The following is a 14633-nucleotide window of genomic DNA, read 5'->3' on the forward strand; positions in this document are numbered from 1 at the left end:
TATTCTTTTACATTTTAATTTGCTTTTCCCAAATTGGCGCTAGGGCTCAATTCAATAATGCTTCCTGCTTTTTGCATCTATTCCTCAGTTGTCTGGCAACATCAGCACAAACTCCAGCTAAGAACAGAACTGTGGTGAATTTTTGGAAATCTGTCCCCCACCACAAAGGTTCTTCCCTCGGTTTCATGGCCGACGTTGATTTAGATTTTCAAAATTGATCAGCATTTTTGAGCTGTGGCCACAACTTCTGGAGCATTTTGATATGTGTATTTTTAGCTGAAACTGCTTTGCACTTTTGGAAAAATGTGGAGCAAGTTACTAGGCTGATCAAGATAAATCAAGTCATGTATTCATGGGAGACCAGGGAAGAGAAAAACACAAGTGAATATCCTGAATTCTTTTCTTTACAGTTAAACTATGTAAGAGAGACAAGCAGTTAAGATAATACATGCTTTATTTTGTCCTTAATGTGTATCACAAAAATGGAAGGAGAAAACCATGAGTACTGGGACTTTTAAAAAGAAGAAAAAGAAAAAGCTTTTATCTAACAAACCATTAAAAAATCAAAAAAACCTGGAAAAGCAAAACAAGTAATAGATGGTATACATTTAAATGAAAAAAAAAAATCACAATAAATTGTGAATCAGTAGCCACAAGTAATACTCTGGTCAATAATAACTGGATTCCTTTTTTATTTTTCAAAAGTGAATGTATTGAAATTATTAATTATAGTTTCTTTGACTCACTAATACAAGATGGACTTGGTTACAGGAAAACAACCTTCTCCAGCTTCTAAAAAAAAAAACAGCTAAACAAATTAAACCATGTTAAGCAATGACTCTAAAGCATTTTCTAAGGTACTCTGCCTTAAGTGATGAAGCAGTAGTCATCTATAGCCAGATCTTATCTTGTCAATGAAATTAATATTAATGCCTTCAAAAATAAAACTCAAAAACTAGTCAAAGAAAAATAAACAATGAAACACAATCTCAAGGATTGTTTTAATAGACAAAGAAAATTTATTTTCACAGAAACTTAGGTAGGTAATGACACTAAAAGGAATATACGGAGGCAGAAGTACATTATAAAAAGGAAGGACATTAAATTAACCAAAATGAGACACCACTGTTGTCACCATTACCTGCAATTTAATAGTTTGATGAAAACTTTTTTAAAAGATGTATTTCTCACAAAAATCAAAGCTAAGCAAGTCATCCACATACAACACTTAAAAAATATAAACCAGACTTTCAGAAACTTTTGATGGTGGTTAGTTTGAAATTGAATTCACATTAATTCTGTATTGCAAGCAAATAGAAATCTGTATATGATTATATTTTTCATGAAGAAATTATGAAATAAGAGTGATATGGATACTGAGAATTAACCAAGTCAAACTATAAACACTAAGTTTGTGTTTTCCACATGTATTCCATGAATCTCAGAGACAATTAAAGAATATTTTTAGCATCTACAACACTGTGTCCAAATAATACAATTTCAAAATAACAGAATTTCTAGAGTAATGCTTCTATGTGTTTTTGTAAATCACATCCCAATAAATTATTTGTAAGATGCCAGAAAACTTGAAAACAAAAATAAATAGCCATGTTTAACAATCACCTCAGCTTGTTTGCCTGTGGTAATGAACCGAATACCCTCACCTTCCTAAGTACTGACTTAACTCCACAAAAGAATATAGCAATGATCACTGATGTTTTCCATATCCCAGCAACCTTTACATATTAAAATGAAGATGACAGTTTTCCTCTACTTTATTTTCAAAGAAATACTAATATATTTTAAAAGATAAATGTGTCTTGAATTTCTTAAAATATAACAATTAAAGAAATATTATTATTTTAAAGCATTAACATTTTTCCAAATATTTTAGTTTCAAATCCTGCAATAGTTTGTTTCCTTCTGAACATTACAAAGACCAGGAGAAAGTAAAATTAACAGCACTGATATGTACAAATCAACTTCACTAAATACAAAAACTAAAAATTAGTTTTTAAAAAGGAAATATTACAAGTGTGGTCTCCTTTATAGATTTAGCTACTCCAGCACATTTAAAACATTACTTTATCTAAAATGCATTTATAATTTTTTAGACTATTTCTAGCACTTAACATTAAATATAATACAGCAACACCAAATATATCTGTCATGTAACTTATAAAGTCATAAGCCTGGCTCAAATGTTGGAAGATCATGTAGTTCATTCTTTGTGTCATGGCAGGAGGAAAGATGTGTGATTACTATGATTAGGTATCTACATTGAAAGATTTCACAGTATCTAGTTTAACAATTCTCAGACTTCTTTATATCTGAATTTGATCTCTTCTGTTGCACTATTGTATCAATTCCCTCCTTTATTATTCTCGGTATTTAATGCATTGCTGATATTTTATAAGAAAAACATATATACAACACTTAATGTAACAAATTTTTATTAAGCAACTTTGTAGAAGAGAACACCCAAGATCCTCAAGGAGTTATGGTCTGGGGAGGCAGGAGGGGAAGAGTATAAGAAAACCATGTGAATGTTAAGAATATGAGCTATAAAGCAGCCTTAAGAAAGAAGAAAAAACGTCCAGGGTGGGAGGAAAAGGTTTTCAGATGGTGATATATCTAGTTGGCACCTCATGAAGTGCTTCAGGTGGGAGATATTTGAGATCTATTTCAACAGACCTAACAGAGAATTTTAAATGGCACATTAAAAACATGAATTTTAATTAAAGTCTTTTCCTAAAAGATAGCAAAGATTTGTTTTGATTGTTTGTTTCTGCATAAACACAGGGTCAAAGAGAATGTGAAATGAGAAAACTGCAAAAAAAGTTGAAAGCAAATATAAGGAAGATGAATCTAAAACTACCACTGGGGAAAATAAGAATCAATCACATTTACATCAAAGAATCTACAAAAGGCTTAGGAATGCATGGCAATGAAAGTTGGGTAAAGGTGAGACTCAAAATAAGAGTGGCAAATGTACAGCAAGATCCCCTTCCAGAAACTGCAAAACAGGACAACTTACAGTTCTTCATCACAGAAGACTGAAGGTTTATTCCCTAGACAGGATAAAGTCAAGGGTCCAGATTAGAAGACACTGAGACTGCTGGACTAAAAGTTATATTAAATATTGAGACCCATTCTCCAAATCCTCTTTGATTACTTGGCAACCAAACTGCAAGCAGCTAGGTTTCAGTCTCTAGTCATCATCTTAGAAGATTCTTCTCTGGGGCACCTGGGTGGCTCAGTCAGTTAAGCGACTTGCTCTTGAGTTCAGCTCAGGTCATGATCTCAGGGTCTTGGGACTGAGCCCCGTGTCAGGCTCCGCACTCAGGGGGGAGTCTGCTTCAAGATTCTCTCCTTCCCTCTGCCCCTCTCCACACTTGCTCTCTGTCTCTAAAATAAATAAATAAATATTTTTTAAAAAATTCTTCTTTGGTGAATCTAAACACATGAAAAACGACCTCATGAGAGACTCCATCAAAAACAAACAAACAAACAAAAAACAGTTCACTCAGGTAACATTACTTTGACAAACCCTACCCACTTGCACAGAATTTCCAATTTGCTCCTGATTTCAATAAGAGGATGAATAGCATAAAGGCTAAAAGAAAAGACTATCGAGTCAGGTTGCCTTGATTCAAATTCTAGTTCTGCCACTTAACTATGTTACACTGGGCAGATTACTTAAACACTGTGTACCTCAGTTTCCTTATCCGTCACATAGTGATACTAATACTACTACTAATAATAATAATGGTAACTAGCTCTTAAAGTCCTTATGAAGATTAAATAAGTGAAAATAGATGAAGCACAACAGTGTCTGGCACATTCTAAGTATTATACAAATGTTTGTACTTTATTAGTAGTGCTTCATTCACTCTTACATATGAAGAAAGTATCTAATATAAAAAACAAGAGACCAAGCAAAAAAAAAGAAAGAAAAAAGATGGAAGGAATAGAGTCTACACAAGAAAATTGTCAAAAAAATAAAACTATAACTAGTACTTTCAGAGAGTTAACAATAGAAGATAGTACATCCATGAAATAAGAATAGGAAGCCCTAATTTTGGGCGGGGGGGGGAGAAATGAGAGAGGGGTGTGCACCAAGACTAAGGTCTTGAAAATAAAAATGATTACAGAAATGAAAAATTGCAGGGTGGATAATAAAGCTGAGGAAATTTCTTTTAAAAAGAAGAGTATAAAAGAAAAGGAAATGGAAAGTCAGAGTAAAAACATAAGAAAATTAAAAGATCCAGTCCAGAATATGCATTATCTAATATTGGGAATTCTAGAAAAACAAAACAGAAAAAAGGGAAGAAATCATCAACAAAATAATTCAAGAAAATTTTCTAAACCTAAAGGATATGATTTCCAGATTTAATCCAAGAAAACAGAAGAACAAACCCACACTAAAGCACAGTAGAGACAAAAAGAAGATCCTACAAGCCCTCAGAGGGATAAAATAGGTTTCATACAAAGGATAAAGAATACAATAACGTAAGACTTCACAACAGCATCACTGGAAGGTGAAAAATAATGGAACAATGCTTTTAAAATTGTGAGGGAAAATGATTAATACATAGAATTCTAAAATGAGCCAAACCAACAAATAACTAATTTGTGGGAAGACTAAAGTCATACTCATACTGCAAAGTCTCAAAAAAAATTATTTCCCATTCTTTCTTAAAAAGCTATGGAGGGGCGCCTGGGTAGCACAGTCAGTTAAGCATCCAACTCTTGGTTTCGACTCAGGTCATGATCTCAGGATCATGAGATCAAGTGCCCCATGGGGTTCTGCACTCAGCACAGAGTCTGCTTATGTTTCTCTCTCCCTTTCCCTCTGCTGCTCCCCACAACGTGCGTGCACGTACTCTCTGTCTCTCTCTCTCAAATAAATAAATCTTAGGGAAAAAAAAAAGCTATGGAGTAAACCAAGGGAGTAAGACACAAGGAAGAAATGGGATTAGAAAATAGGTGATCTAACTAAAGTGAAAAGCAAAGGGAATTCTCCCAGAATAATGGTAAAGTGAGCTCCCAAGCTATCTATATAGCAAGAATAGGGAGCAACCTACCTAAATTTGCACAGATCAGAAAGCTCCTGGGTGAAGTATTCAAGCAAATCAAATTAAAAGTCTGTCTCATGTGTTTTACCATACATGAGTAATGTTAAACAACTGGGGGCAAATTCAGATTTGAATTAGTGATTAAAACATTAACCAAATGAAAACAGAGAGAAAATGGTATGTTAGACAGGAAAAGTAAACATTTTTACAGTACTATATTTTTTAGCTGTGAATACTATTTACATAGCAATAATAATGAATAACTACTGGCACCAAAATTATAATAAAACCATATTGGAAAGGTAAGAGAAAGAAGATGAATTATGTGGTATGGGTGTTAGAGGGGGTGGTGAAAGACAGCAAAGCTTCATCTTCCATATTGGAAAGCTGATGGGTATGAAACTGAAAAATCAAGAAGCAGCAATAACAAACATGTTTAGGGATGCACTGGTAAACACTAAAAAAATCAACTATATGTTCTAAACATCTTGCTTCTAGAAAACAAGAAATGGAGAGGCGAGAAAAGAAAGGCAGGGATAGGAGATGGCTGCGTTTCATAACAAATATTTTACAACTTTAAACTGTATGCATATATAATTAATTTCTTTAATGATAGTATTAAAAAAACATCATGGCACAATAAGCCAACCATCTATTCTTTCTATCAAAATATTCAGGAAAAAAAAAACTCAAAGTTTTTTTTTTTTTCTTTAACAAAACTATAAACAAAGGCTTAAATGTTTTAAATTAGTATTTAGCCAGTGAAAAAATTAAATTTTTTCATGTTAGTCTCCTTTATAACATTAACATTTATTACAAGTTTATACAAAATGTAAAAGTGCATCTCAAACACCAAAGTTGCTAAAAATGAAACAAAATGAAAAAAAAAAATCTAAGAAAAAAAAAAACCACTTAGGTAACTGACTTCAAAAAGTACAATTTCCAAAGATCATCCAGATTATTCAATCAGCCCAAAGTGTCCTACTGTTAACATTGTCCACTTAGCACTTAACTCAATCTCTATTCCATCTGAAAAACTACTGGGTAAACAACATCCCCATAATCCCAATATTTTTCCATCTGATCCTGTTTCATGCCGTGTTTCCTAGAAGCAACAGACAAGTGATTTTTTTTTTTTCTAACTGTCCTGGGCAAACATAAATTGGTAAAAGGAAACAGAACAAAGGAAATATACAAACACACACACACACACACACACAAACACAAACACACATACCCCTTAGTCAAAGTTAAAAAAGAAGAGCCACTAAGACTCAACTAATTTGAAGAGTCTAATCATATAAGATCAGAATTTCAGGCTTATCTATTCAAGGAAAATTTTTTTTTACCTAATTTCATATAAGCTCTTCTGAGATAGTGCAGGGACCATTTCTTTTACCTACTTTTAACTCTCTGGCACCTTCAACTGAGCAGCACATAGTAGGGTCTCAAAGAATATTTTTGAATCAGTGCTTTTGGAATACATCACTAAATGAAAGCAAATGAGTTGCTAATAGTTCCCACATGACTTCCCTTTCCCTTTTATTTCTCTAAGAAAAACATGCTGGAACTTGAGTAGTCGAGGATCAAGTTGCTAGCACTGAAATAGATCTACCCATATAAAGGCATGAGCTTGAAGGCCCACATCTTAAGAGAAATTACATTGTTACCCACCTCTCCCTTAAGTATCCAGCTATTATTAGGGTTAATAATACTTTTGAAACTTCCTATATGAAGCTGAATTACAAAATTATTGCTATACTACAAATACTACTGCCAATGGCGAAATGTCACAAGTTAAAAAAAAATAACTGAGATATATATTTACTACCTGAAAAATATCCTATTCATAAATAACCAGATAGGAAGACATCCCAACCACTGGTAATTCTAGTAACTAAATATTTTCCTTTATATAATTTTCATCTGTACTATCCATTAAGTTTTTGTCTTTGCCAGCCTTCATTCAAAAAATTTACATATCCCAGCTGATAACAAGAAACAAAAATTGCACAGCACTTACATTCCCCAAACCCTTACCTATTTCCCAACCTCTGGTTACTTCCTCCTCCAACTCCTTCATAGCAATTCTTCCCTCAGCTGATGGATGGATCTCCGATCCTGTCTCATTATCCTGTTCTTCAAAGACTGCATTTAATCATGATCTTAATGCTCTGCCCAAATTTTCCAAAATTAACCACCTCACTGTGTTCAGTTATATATTTCCAAGCAAATAATAAATACTTTTATATGGCTATCCTACTGTCAACTCAAAATACTCACTGTATCAGTTATACTCCTCCTATCTGGCAAAATCTTGACCCTCAATGTTAGGGGGTAGGTGTACCACCTCATCTCACATTTTAAAAGAGGACACAGACCTTCTCTGGATAGAAACAAGATTTAAGAAATACTACAGTCTCTTTCTCTCTCTTCTTTACTTCCCAAGAGAAAAATAGTAGTGACAGCAGGACATCCATAGGTTCTCTGTTGGGTGAGATTAATGTATGAAGTCAGCATGCATACACAGTACAAGCTCTTTGAGTTCCTCACTGGGAACTGTGTGCCCATAAACATATTATTCCTCTAGTGCAATGTGCATTAAAGAAGCTCATCAGAGAAGAACTTCATTTTCTTAGCATAAAGACATGTTTTTTAGCCTGTGACTGGATGTATAAATTTAATTCAGAAGAGAACTTGTGGGAGACTCATTTCCACCTCAGTCCAAACCACATTTACACTAAACTTTTAACAATAAAAGCACTTTTCTGATTCCTATTACTTGGTTCTATTTCTCAATTGATTCAAATTTGGAGTGGTACAAGGCAACTGACAATGGCTCCCAAGAACCACGAACAATATCCAATTACCTGACTTCCGCTGAGAACTTAAGAGAATTCACTATAAAATTCATGTTTCCCATCTTCAACAGGATTCATGGTGCTGCCCATCACACCCATTTTTTCTCTCATTAAGGCACTTTCTCTAATTCTCCAGCAACTATTTCAAAGATTCTCAATGCTCCTCAAATTACCAACCTCCCCATTCCTTCCTGTAACCAAAGCACATAACCAAGCCTCCTGCTAAAACAGAAGGCATTTTAAGAAAAGTCCCTTAACATCTTTCCACCAAAACTATAGTTACCAGCATCTGTACCAAACTATTCCAGTTTATTCTGCTCACACAGAAAGAGGAATCCCTCTACTTTCTTAAAGCTAATTCCTTCATCTGTGTTCTCAGACATGGCTCTCTCAATTGTACTTTCTCTTAAATATTTAACTTCCTCCTCTTATTTGGCTCCTCCCAAAACACTGAAACATGCTCCAGGTCCTATATCATTAAAAATGAAACAAAACAAAAACAAAAGCAAAACCATCCTCAACTACACATTCTTTTCCAACCACAGCTCCCTCCTTTTCACAGCTCATAAATGCTCTATTCTTACAGTGATGCCTGTAACCAATTACCTCCTTTTCACTAAATGCAAAAAGACACTTTCAATTCCTTGTCTTATTTGAACACTAACACCATTTGACCAGTCTTTCCTTCTCAAAACACTCTCATCCTGTTACAAGACAACCATACTTCTTTTCCCTCTTTTTTCCTAGTTCTCTGGCTGCTTCTTCTCAATCTCCCTTGCAGGTATTTCTACCCTTTAAATGATGGTGTTCCTAATTAAGCACTCCAACCTACCCCTTCTTTTTATCTCAATTCAAATACGCTCCCTAGACTATCTCATTCATTCCATTGGACTCACAAATACAAGCTAAGAAATCTCTAGTTAAGATCCACCTCCTGAACTCCAGAGCCACATAAACAACAGACAATTGAATAGCCTTTTTTCCAATATAACAGGCACCTCAATTTCAATACAAGCAAAACGGAACTCAAGATCTCTCCCATCAAAGTCAATTTACTTTTCCTCCAGAATACCTTCACTCAGTGATTGGTACTACCATCTCAAAACAGCTGGCCAAGACAAAATCCTGGAGTCATCTTTGCCTCCCTCTCTCTCTCACTTCATACATCCAGTCAATTACCAAATCCTAGGTCCTAAATACCTTTAGAATCCATCCACCCCCCTCCCCAATACCTTCACTCTAGTTAAAGCCACCATGGTATTTCATCTGGTTTATACCATCAGCCTTCAAAATAGTTCTGTTTCCAGTTTGCTCCTTTTCTACTCCATTCTCCATTCTGCTACCCAAATGATCCTTTTAAATACTCACCTAGTTAAAATCTTTCAGCAACTCCTCATCACTTTATAGATGAAATCAAAATTCTTAGAATGAATTAATGAACCTCTATAACCTAGTTTCTGCTACCATCCTCAATTTCAACACATCCATATCCTGCAATCATATAAGAGTGTGTATTTGAACCACGTGACTCGGGTCAAATCACCACACCTCTCTCGACTTCAGTGTCCTCATATGTAAAATGAACAGAATGATTAGATGACTTCTAAGATATTGCACTGTAAGATCCTCTAAAAATATTATTCTATGACTAAAATTAAATTCCTTTCTTCTTCATAAAGAACTTTCTAAATACTTTCTATTCTGAATCTGTCATTTTCAGTCAATAATATTATTCTTTAATCCCCCTAAAATGCAGAAACTAGTGTCACCTTACATTCTTTGCTTTATACTGTAGCCAAGTATGTCATTCAATCCTATTTTATTTTCCCCACTCTTCCTTTCCTTTCTCCTCTGGTGATCATCCTTCTGATTCAGATACAATCACTATTTCTTGAAAATTACCAGAACTTACTTGTCATCCTGCTCCCCAATCCATTTATCACACTGGACTTGTTCTAAAACCATTGTGTTTTAAGCTCTAAGACTATCATCACGTCAGTCTGACCTTCAAAGCTTTCAAAACAAGAATGAAAAATCCATGCCTCTATGAGACATGAACTTTGGAGCTTCATATGCAAAGTAAGCATAAAAACAAAGTTGTGAATTGCATTGGCATTGATCATTAAAAGTAAAAATAAGTCCTATAAAAAGCCTACAATTACATTACAATATTAAGGCATAAAAGGGCATACTATACAACATGGTAAAAACAGTGTTGACATTATCAAGTGCAGAAGATCACACACTTAATATTCTCTCCAATAAGAAAGTGTTTCATTTCCTTCATGGTTTTATATATTCTCATTTATATTTTTTTTCTGTTTACAGTGAAATCTCATTTATCTGGATAGATATACCTAATAATCACACCTACCTGGAATAAGTTATTCTGATACAATAAACCACAAAACTATTTTGGGTAGACAAGAGTGAAATTATAAACTTAGTGTCCCAGTGTTCAAATACATTATTCACAAATAGCTTTAAACCCTTGTTAAATATTTGTTTACTTTTGTCTTAGACCTAATTAGAGGCCCCTACTGCCTCCCTGACCTCATCTATAACTAACTCCCCCTGATTTACTCTGTTCTAACTACATGGCCTCCCTGTCATACCCTGCCTCAGGGATCTGGTTTATTATTATTATTATTATTATTACTAACTATTATTATTATTAGTTTGTTTCTAATAAAATCAGCTTATGGAAACCCACCACCAAGCACAAAACTAAAGATCCTGATAATAAATTACATGCAACCCTTCCCCAGGACACAATCCTCAATTCATTTTTCATCATTCCCTTGCCTTCAAAAATAGAGTTTCATTTTATCTATATCTACTAACAAAAAGCATACTATTTTTATTTTAGCTATTTTTAAAGGGTGTCCCATGACATATAAATTAGGGAGACCTAACTTTTTCACATATTATGTCATTATTATTTCAGCTACCATTCATTTTTTTTACTACGTAATATACCACAGTTTATTCAGTCACTTTCCTGTCAGTAGACATTTCAGTGTCTATTTTGCTATTGAGAGCAGAGATGCTATGAACATTCTCCAACACATCCACTTTTATATATATACAGTATTTCTCTTGGGTATATGCCTACAAGTAAAATCACTGGGTTATAAAGTGTGTCTACATTTAGCTTCATGGGATAATGAAAAACTATTTTCCAAATGGTTGCAGAAATTGTAGTTGTCGAAGCAATGTATAAAAGTACTGTGAATCCTCATCCTTTCCAACACTTGGTTTTAAATGGTATCTCACTGCGTACCTAATTTGAGCTCCCCAATTATTAATGAAGTTGAAATCTCTTCAAATGATTATTAATCATATATAATTTGTGAAATACCTATTTATAGCTTCTTTATTTTGTCTGTGCCTTTTGATTTATATAATTTTAGAAATATTCTTGATATCAATCATTGTGAGCTTTGTATATTGCAAATATCCTCTATTTTATAACTTATTTCTTCATATCCTTTAAGGTAACTTTTGATGAACAAAATATCTTGGGTTACTACCTGTATTAATCTATTATATTATAACTTAGCAAATTTTAGTCATATTTTTTTAAATCCTTTCCTATCCCTAGGTCTAAAAGACAAACACCTGTATTTTCTACAAAGTTAATATTTTATTTTTGACACCTAAGTACTTAACCAATCTGCAATTTAACTTTTGTATATGGTAGGTGCAGAGATCCAATTTTTCTTTTGACAATTTCATTTATTAAATAGTAACTTATTTTCTCACTAATCTGATATGCCATCTTTATCATATACCAAAGCTCCTTAAATGTGTGGACTGGTTTCTGGCTGTAGATTTATTTCAGTAGACATAGTCTTTATGATATTGAACCATTTTGCTCATAAACGTGATATATCTTATGACTCAAATATAGAATGAGTCTTTTTTTAATGCCTATTAATAGAATATTACTATTTTCCCTAAAGAAGTCTTATATATCCCCTGCTATGTTTATTCCTAGATAATGATATCCTATGATATCATTTAATGTCTTCTTTTAAAGTATGTTTCCTAGTTGTTTGTCACTATTTTATAACAATGCAATTAACTTCCGTATATTAGTCTATCTATATATGGCTACTCACCTTTGCCAAACTCTTCTATCTAATAATTTACCTATATTCTTTTGATTTTATATGTAAATGATCATATTGCCTCCAGATAATACTTTTCTTTCTTCCTTTCCAATTGTAATACCTCTAATTCCTTTTTCTTGTCTTAAAGCATTGGCTATGTCCTCTACAGATGTTAAGTACAAGAGGCAATATAGTAATTATATCTTCCAAAGATGGTAACAAAAATATCTCCCAACTCACACATTCTTCTAAGAATGTAACGCTGATACTCCTCCCAATAATTTGTAGAGTCTCTGTCCTCTTCCCTTGAATCTATGTAGATCATTATGTAACTTCCACAACCAATACACACACCAGAACTAACATTGTGTAACTTCCCCATATAGGTCATAAAAATGCACTGCATTTCTGCCTTGTGCTCTAGTACTGCTTGCACTTAGAACCCAGCTGCCATGATGTGAAAAAGGCCAAACCACACCATTTGGAGAGACCACACGGAGAAGCCATATGTAAATTTTCCAACTGATGGCCTGATTTAGTTCCCAGACTGCCAAATGAAATCAAATCACCAGATAAAGGAACATACTTCCAGATGATTCCAGCCCCTAGACATCAAGTCTAGTGTTCGAGTCATACTGATATATTATAAAGGGCGGATTAGTAACAAACCTTCTTATTCTGCACTGTCCAAGTTTCTCTCAGACTCCATTAGTTGTTTTGTCATTAAGTTTGAGATGATTTCTCATGTAGCAATAATATCTAGAATGGGTGCCTATGTCATTCCTGTTTTTAAAGGAAATGTTTTTAATATTTCCCCATTTTAAAAGATACCTGCTGATGACTGTTTTTCTTAATTGTCCCAACAGATTAAAGAATTTCCCTCTTTTCCTAATTACTAAGCATTCTTACCATGAATTTAAATTGATTATTAAATGCTTTTTTGGTATCTATTGAAATTATCATGATTTTTCTTTTAATCTATTAAGGTCATCATTTACATTTATAGATCATATAATAGTAAAACATTCTTGTACACCTGAAATAAACCCAACGTGGGAAGAGGGTATGCCTTTTCACAAAGTTGGTTTCAATGTATTATTACCTTATTTGAGATTTCTACATCTACATTCATGAGGGACATATATCCATAATTTTCATTTCTTGTAATGTCTTCATCTGTTTTAGGTATCAGGGTTATGTGGGGCTTTCAGAACTAGCTGGTGCAACATCCCTGCTTTTCTATTAATTAAAAGAGATTGCAACAGATTGGAATAATCCATTTCTTAAAATTTTGGTAGAAACTTGCTTAGTAAACATCTGGGCTGTTGCTTTCTTTGTGGGAAGATTCAATTTCTTATAATTATAGGATGATTCAGACTTTTAATTTCTCCCTCAATTTTTGTAAGTAATATTTTTCTAGAAATGTGACTATTCTAAGTTTTTTAAAAAATAGTTGGCATATAGTTGCTAACAGTATTGTCATTATCTTTTTATATTGTGGTAAACATAAAATTTATTATCTTAACCATTTTTAAGTGTACAGTTCAGTGGTATTAAGTACATTCATACTGTTGTGCAATCACCACCATCCATCTCCAGAACTCTTTTCACCTCACAGAACTGAAACTCTGAACTGTTAATAATAAATCCCCATGCCCCTTTCCTCCAGTCCCTGACAACCATTCCTCTACTTTCTGCTCAATGATTTTGACTCCTCTAAGTATCTCACATTAAGTGGAATAATACAGTATTTGCCTTTTTATGACTGCTTATTTCACATAGCATCACGTCCTCAAAGTTCTTCTGTGTTGTTGCACATGTCAGAAACTTTTTTTTTTTTTTTTTGAGAGGGAGAGAGAGCGAACACGTGGGGAGGGAGAGAAGGGCAGAGGGAGAGAAAGAATCTTAAGCAGGCTCCACACCCAACGTGGAGCACAATGCAGAACTCGATCTCACAACCCTGAGATCATGACCTGAGCTGAAATCAAGACTCAGACGTTTAACTAACTGAACCACCCAGACACTCTGATATTACTTCCTTTTTAAGGCTGAATAATAGTCTATTGAATACCACATTTTGCTTATCCATTCATCTTTCCATAGACATTTGGATTGTTTCCATGTTTTAGTTATCATGAAAAATACTGCTATTAACACTGGCATACAAATATCTCTTCAAGAACTTGCTTTTAATTCTTTTTGGTATATCCCCTGAAGTGGAATTGTTGGATAATATAGCAATTCTAGTTTTACTTTTGAGGAACTACTATACTGTTTTACACAACAGCTGTGCCATTTTACATTCCCAGTAACAGCACACAAGGGTTCCAATTTCTCTACATCATCATCAACAGAGTATTTTTTTTTTTAAGATTTTATTTATTTGAGACAGAGAGAATGAGAGAGAGCATGAGAGGGAAGAGGGTCAGAGGGAGAAGCAGACTCCCCGCTGAGCAGGGAGCCCGATGCGGGACTCGATCCAGGGACTCCAGGATCATGACCTGAGCCGAAGGCAGTCACTTAACCAACTGAGCCACCCAGGCGCCCCACAGTATTTTTTTCAATAGCCATCCTATTGA

General features: G+C 34.0%; 1 protein-coding gene across 10 annotated transcripts in view; it reads right to left on the reverse strand.

Moving 5' to 3' along the window:
- The window catches only part of CCDC91 (coiled-coil domain containing 91), a 347484-nt gene that overhangs the window by 282522 nt on the left and 50329 nt on the right, over window positions 1-14633 (reverse strand). The gene's annotated exons all lie outside the window — the stretch shown is intronic.

The sequence above is a fragment of the Mirounga angustirostris genome, unplaced genomic scaffold (genome assembly GCF_029215605.1).
Source record: "Mirounga angustirostris isolate CCGP_5_RB_7025 unplaced genomic scaffold, mMirAng1.0.hap1 SCAF_5, whole genome shotgun sequence".
NCBI lineage: Eukaryota > Metazoa > Chordata > Mammalia > Carnivora > Phocidae > Mirounga > Mirounga angustirostris.